The sequence below is a fragment of the Cyrtonyx montezumae genome, unplaced genomic scaffold (assembly GCF_038088225.1).
Source record: "Cyrtonyx montezumae isolate F1298 unplaced genomic scaffold, pur_monq_1.0 scaffold_5, whole genome shotgun sequence".
NCBI lineage: Eukaryota > Metazoa > Chordata > Aves > Galliformes > Odontophoridae > Cyrtonyx > Cyrtonyx montezumae.
In genome coordinates, this window is record NW_027072056.1 from 9,718,317 (window position 1) to 9,725,017 (window position 6,701).

General features: G+C 51.2%; 1 protein-coding gene across 3 annotated transcripts in view; it reads right to left on the minus strand.

Annotated features, from left to right (window-relative positions):
- The window catches only part of TFDP2 (transcription factor Dp-2), a 49,528-nt gene extending 44,732 nt beyond the window's left edge, over positions 1 to 4,796 (minus strand). For all 3 annotated transcript variants that reach the window (XM_065747851.1, XM_065747850.1, XM_065747849.1), the window contains exon 1: positions 4,598 to 4,796. The gene's annotated coding sequence lies outside the window, so the exon portion shown is untranslated. The remainder of the gene's footprint in view (positions 1 to 4,597) is intronic.
- Positions 4,797 to 6,701: the final 1,905 nt, after the last annotated feature.

The following is a 6,701-nucleotide window of genomic DNA, read 5'->3' on the forward strand; positions in this document are numbered from 1 at the left end:
GCCCCCCAGCTGCAGCCCTGCACCCATCTATCCCAGCACTGAGTACCCCCAGGGATGGGGCAAAAGAAAAAAGCATCATTTTTTTTCTACTGAGGTTTCACACAAGCGTCTCACTACCTACCACCAGTTTATATGCTGCATGATACACCAGAAAATGTTCTGGATATTATCTTGCAATACGTTTTAATTTTGACCTTTTAGAATTGTCAGTTAGCAATACAGTGACTGACACACAGAGCAGCTGAGATGCCCCCTCCAGGTACACTTCCCTCTATACCCCGCAGCTGGAAGAATCTTAACATCCAATGAACCGAAGATAGTTCTACATGTGCAGCTAGTTAAAGATCACCAAGTTATATAGGGATATAGAACTTGATGACAGGGAGAGACTTAATGACTGTTTCCCACGTTTTGCTGTTTGTGAGCGCTGTTCTAGCGTGAAGCTATTGCTAAGTCTGCTCCTGCACGGACTGAAGATTATGACAGTACTCACTGAACAGGAAAAGCTAAAATCAACCAGCCAGACACAGGTCTTTGGCTATAATTCAGTACAATGCCAAAACACCGAAAAGAACATTTTTCTAGAGAAGCACAAACTCTCAAATCTTGATTACAGAACACAGAATTAATTACCTTAAGGAAGCAGCTCCACAGAACACACTGCCCCTGCTATCATCGCTGGAAGGCACCACAGGCCTTCCACCTTCCTTATTTCCTACAATTTCCCACTGTCCCAACGCTGCACACTCTCAAGAACTGCCATGCTGACCCGACCCCTCAGCCAGCCGTGCTTCTAACAGTGTCAGCATCACAAGGGTGGGGCAGAATGGGGGAAAAGAAAGCACTGCATGCTGCAGGCCCCTGGCAGGTGAGATGGCCGAGGCCCCTGCCCAGGACAGAGCCAAACCTGCGCTGGGCGAGCTGCCCCAGCAGCCCGGCCTGGCCCGCGGAACCACAGCCTGACTCAGTTTCTGAAAAAAGCACTTACAACGTATCACAAATTAGCTTATGGGTTGAAATGTGACAAAAGGCTGCTCACGTTTTGTTTGTATGAAGACTAATGTGAGCTTTTGGAGAGCTCACTGGAGTGTGGGCACGCTTCAACAGTTTTGTAGGAAGCAGTGAGATGTTTTGTCTTCACACCTCAGCTTTCCCGGTTTCTTACACAGCAAGGTACAGAACAAGCATTTGCTTCTGAGAGCCAGCACATACCCCAACATTTTACCAGTTTTCTATAGAGTTATTCAGTTTTTAAAAATGTTTAAATGTATTTACACCTGGAAGCTAGATGCTAAATGAACTGAAGCTTGCAGTAATCAGAATGCGGATTTCAGGGAACAGAAACGTTCTCAAGCTCTAGTTGATAATTAAGGGAAAAGTTACCTCTTTCCTTACAACACATGGAGAACCTATATTTGGAATTCACTCAGGAACACACGGTCACTTTAAAATGCGGTTCCTAAACCTACACACAACCGCTGGTCACGTTACCACTCTACCTTCTAATATAGGTCAGTTAGAATTATTCCAGTAATTACAGCTACTGCTCACGTGGGAAAGGTTCATTACTTGGGAGACCATTACAGCTCACAAGTGTCCCCATGGGGACCAGCCTGCCAGCAGCAGCAGTCTGAAGGAACAGGAGAAACCTGACTTTCCAAACAGGAGCATCTCTGACTTCTGAGAGAAAAAACACTGAGTCACAAGATCAGAACTACACTCACAGATGGACTTCAGGTTATGGAAGGTAACAGAAGGTTTGTCTTGGGGTCACAGACACTCTTCTGGGGAAGAATCACCTGTCTAGGAATACAAGAAGCCTCAATGACCACCACTGCCTTCTCCTTCCTGGAAATGATCGTTCCACAGTCAGACAAAGGAAATAAGACAAAGCAGCGAGTTCCTTTTCTGAATCCATTAGTGCAAGACAACGCAACGTGCAGGACTGCTACTATAAATCCAGAAACACAAAAAATATGTGGTTTCATTCTAATAATGGATGCTACAAAAAGACACAAAGAATCAAAACAGGCAGCTGTTATCAAACCATCATTCTACCACTGCATCTGCTCCTTTTTACAGTACTTCCCAGCACACAGAAGCACATACCTAGTTTTTCAAACCCCACAACAGGCATTTATACCATTGGCTTTCATATGCACACAGTTACTGTGGATTGTTCTCCACAACACACCTGCAGTGTTACTGCAGACTTGTCCCATGGGTTCCAGTGGCTTCTTGCTTCTGCACACAAAACTCCCTCCACAGGTGCATTTCCTGCACCACAGACAGCTAATTTTCCCTATTTTACAATTCACTGTTGGTTCATTAGTAATAATGACATACAAATATAACTGGAAAAGTAAATGAGAAACTCTTATCATTATGCCACAAAGTAGGCAGAAAAAGCACACACTATAAGAAACTGCAGCTTATTGAGGCAATTCTAAGAACATTTTTAAGGTATCACATCAAAAGAAATGGAATTCCAAGAACAAGAAGAGCTGTAACTGAAGAGCTCATTCTGACCCTCACAAGGATGAGGAAGTTTTAATATTATCCCATCTGGTACAGGTTGAGGCTTCCTTCCCCTAACCCTGTCAGGCCATTTGTGAGTCGAGCACCAGGCTTTCCTTCAGGCACAGCGAGGAGGACTGCTAACTTAGAATGAGCAACGTTCACATGTTCCTGAAGGGGATGCAAAGCTGGTATGTCAGTTCCTACTTCTGGTGAAACCCACTGGAAGGTGCTAAAATACGAAGCCTTATCTTCACTCTGTGGCTGCTCACAACTGCCCAGCAAGCAGCTCCAGATGCATAGGAGGCTCCTACAATACTGTGCAACATGCACAAGAGCAGGTACAAACAAGGAGTCCTCCTGCAGCAGCAACACCCCTTGCAAAGCAGTGCTATTTTGCCAGCTGCACTGTTCAGCCTGCCCCTTTACACGGGATGGCTCCAGCTGTAAGACCTTGCCTTACTGCTTTGTAAAGGGACCTAACCCACCAGAACAACCCAGAGCAACAGTGGGCATTCCCAACAGTGCCATATGATTTCCATAACTCTAATTCTATCAACCTAGCGCAGGTCAAACTGCTTCTTGCTGTTGTGTTAGCACAGTGATTTCTGTGCAATCAGGAAGTGGTTACATGGAGTCTCAACAGCTTGTCAGTAAAACATGACTGGTCTTAAACGCACCCACGAGGTAAACCTACTAATATCTAATAATTTTCCATCTTTTCTTTAGCATAGAACTAAACCAATTTCAGAGCTACTACTCTTAGCTCTTCAAAGGCATCAGGCTCACTGCACAACAGTTTTCCAGCGTGAATGTATGCTTTTTTCTCCCTCTTCTGACCACCTGTTTGGTGATGTGCGTTTGCTTCTGTAACAAAAACTTCCATCCTTCTTTAAAGTGCTGTAGCTAGCACCCGGTTTGAGATACCCTGTAGAAGTTCTCAATATGCAATAATTAACCGCTTAGAAAACATCTCCATTTATATGGAGCATTGGTAAAAATGCCCCGAGAAGAAGTTCTGCATTTGTACTTCAGCCCCGGCCATGGGTCTGCCCCACGTGTGCCCATCACCTCATCAGTGGACAAAGTAAAAAGCACTACAATCAAGGGAATCACTCAGTGCAGGCAGAGTAAAGAAATGGAAAAGTTACTCATTTCTCTTTTAGTAGCATCAGTTAACACAGTAAAAAAATATATTTTTTTCAATAATAGACCACACCGAGTTGAGATTAGCTACAGCTCCACGCAGCAGCCACGGTTCTGACCTCATTTCTATCACCGCAATTAAGCTACATCTGTGCAGCTGAAAAAAAACAATCGACTGTCAACGGTATTAACAAAGAGGCGTGAAAATCAGCGAACCGATTCCCAAAATACGGAAACTCACCGCGTTTTGACTTCTCACGCGCAATGCCCGCGGCGCTCCAGAGCCGCGCGCTTTGTGTCCGCCCGCAGCGCGGCCGGGAGAGCGGCGCGGAGCAGCACGTGAGGGCGGCGCGGCGCTCCCGCAGCCCACGCACCTCCGAGACGCGGTTTTCTCCCTCGCTCCGAGGAAGTTCGCTTCCGAGCTGCTTCCCTCCCTTTGTCTACACGCCCAATTCCCAACGGCGGCACTCGCCTCGGGATTCACCTCCGCCGCGAAGCCCGTGCGGCCTACGGCGGGCAGGCCCGCGGCCGGCGGGGCGCAACGAGCGGCGCTCCCAACTTTTGTGGCTGCGGCCCCGAGCTCCGCTCCCCTCCCCCCCACCCCCCTCTTTCCTCCCCGGGCCGCCCTCCACGCGCTCAGCACCGCGGCCTCCCCCCGCCCAGGCGCGCTCTCGGGAGCTCCGGTCAGCGCCGGGCGAGCGCGCGGCCGCCGCAGGTGTCAGGCAGCGGCCGCCGCACCCCCACCCTGCTCTCCACACGTCCGCGGGGGGGGAAGCGACGCCTCGGGAAGGGGAAGAAAGGCACCGCCCCTCTCGGCGGAGACCCCGCGGCGACTCGCCCGCGGGGAAAGAGGAGAGGAGGGGAAGGAACGCGGCAGCGCGGCCGGGCCCAGGCGGCGGCGGCGCCGAAGTGACGAGACGCGACGGTCTCTTACCGGCCGCGGCTCCGCTCCGCTCCACCCGTCGACGCCGCTCGCGAGGAGGCCCCGCAGAGGGGGCCGGGCAGGGGCAGGCCGCGAGCCCCGGCGCGTGGCGGCTCGAGCGCTCCGCCGCCTCCAGATCCGCCGCCGCCGCCGCTCCCCGCCCCGCGCGGCCCCACCGCCGCCTCGCGCCGCGCTCTGCCCGGGTCCTTCTCCCCCGCACAAGCTTGGCGGCGTCTGGCGCGCGGCCGCTCCCATTGGCCGCCGCTTTGCGCGAGGTCGGGCGTCTTCTGCAGGCCAGTGGCTGCGCCTCGTGTGTGTACACAAGCCGCCCGCCAATCCGAGCGGCCGCTGCGAGCTGGGGGCGGGGCGGAAGGGCGGGGAGGAGGGCCGCCTCCTGCCCGGGCGGTCCCGGCTGCGGCGGCTGCGTCTGGCGCCTGCCCCGTGCCTACGGAGCGGGGCCCGATCTCCCCGGCTCGACCCGCATCCCCCTTCCCTCTCCCGTTGCTGCTCCCGCGACGGAACCGCCGCCACCGGTGACAGACGGACGCGGGCTGCGGCGAGCGGTGAGGGGCTCCGCTCCGACGCTCCTCACAGGCCCGGAGCGCGGCCCTGAGGGCAACGCCTCGGAGCAGGGGCTGCTGCGGGCCCAGCTGCCGCTCACGCTCAGAGAACGAGAACGGGAAGCGCTGCGTGCGGCCGCTGCGACAGCGCCGTGCCGGGCAGCGAGAGCAGGACCCAGAGCCGCAGCAGCGCCCCAAGAGCCGCGGAGCAGCCATGGAGCACACAGCAGCGTGCCATCTTAGGGAGAGAAAAGCAGCAACAACAAAACAAACATCAGAAAAGCAGGCCGTTAAACAGGCTTCCTAAACTAAGCAGCAAGAAGAACCGTATGTTTATTTCCGTAGGACAGCTCAATCACAGGGCCAGGAATGTGCTGACGCTGTGGTTTCTGTTTCTTTTCATCCTCTACGAAATACTGGCACATGCAGCAGCACCTTTATCAGTACTTGCAGTTACATAAGAAACTTAAATGAAAGCATTAAAAAAACCTACGCAAAGTGGAGCATTCCCTTGACTAGAGCAAAGGCCCCATACGGCAGAGGCAACGCAGGCAGGCCCTGCCGGCCCGGGGAGGCTCTGCCTCAGAAAGGAAAGGAAGCACAACAGAAGCGAGCCAGGGTGCCTGGCTTCCTTCCTGCACTCCTGTATATTACCTGGTCTAAACCCATACCTGAACTCAAACACCTTCTCAATAAAAAGCCACTTATGCCTTAAATACTTCTTTTTAGTTCATTCAGTTTGTTACCTTTATGCAACACTTGCAAACTTAGATACTGATTGCAAACATGAAAAAGGCACTTAACTATTGTAGAAAGGAGATGGAAGGTGACTGCAGTAGCTTTCATTGGCTTTCAGCCACCTGCACAATGAGCCATCTCTGTACAAACATGCACTATTCAGTTTGAAGTTGCTGAAACAGTGATCAGTTTGAAATGTGTATTATTTCTGTAAGGTCTGAAATCAACCTTACCTTAAAACTTGGACAAACCCAAAACTCAGCCCCAGAATGAGATAGGCGTTTAAAACTTTGCTGTAACTGGTTCCTTAGCTGTGCAAAGCCATAGGGTTTAGCGATTTCTTAACGTAAGACCCACACTTAAGAAGCTCTGATGCTGCTCTCCAGAAATGGTCAGTGATCTCAGAGTCTTAGCACAACACTGTGCTCCTCATGCTGGTTGTTCCTTTCCAGGTCATCTCCCTCCTTCCCTTTTCACAATTCATTACTTTGTACTGTTTACTGATTTCACTGCTTTGTGAGCCTACAACCCATGCTGCTATACCAACACTAACCCAGAACACGCCTCCACACCCAACATTTCTCCTGAGGAGTGGGCTTAACTCGTCCATCTCAAAGTAAAACCTCAAACTAAAATGTGGCCCAACCTCTGCTCTAGCTCACCACTATACTCTGACCAGCAGCACTGATGCATCTATTCTGAAAAGGAAATGACAACTTTGCCTGTACTTGGGCTTGGAACAGTAAGAGAAAAAGCACACAAAACAAAAACAACATTAAAATAAAAAAAAAATAAAACAGAAACAAAACCTATCTGTA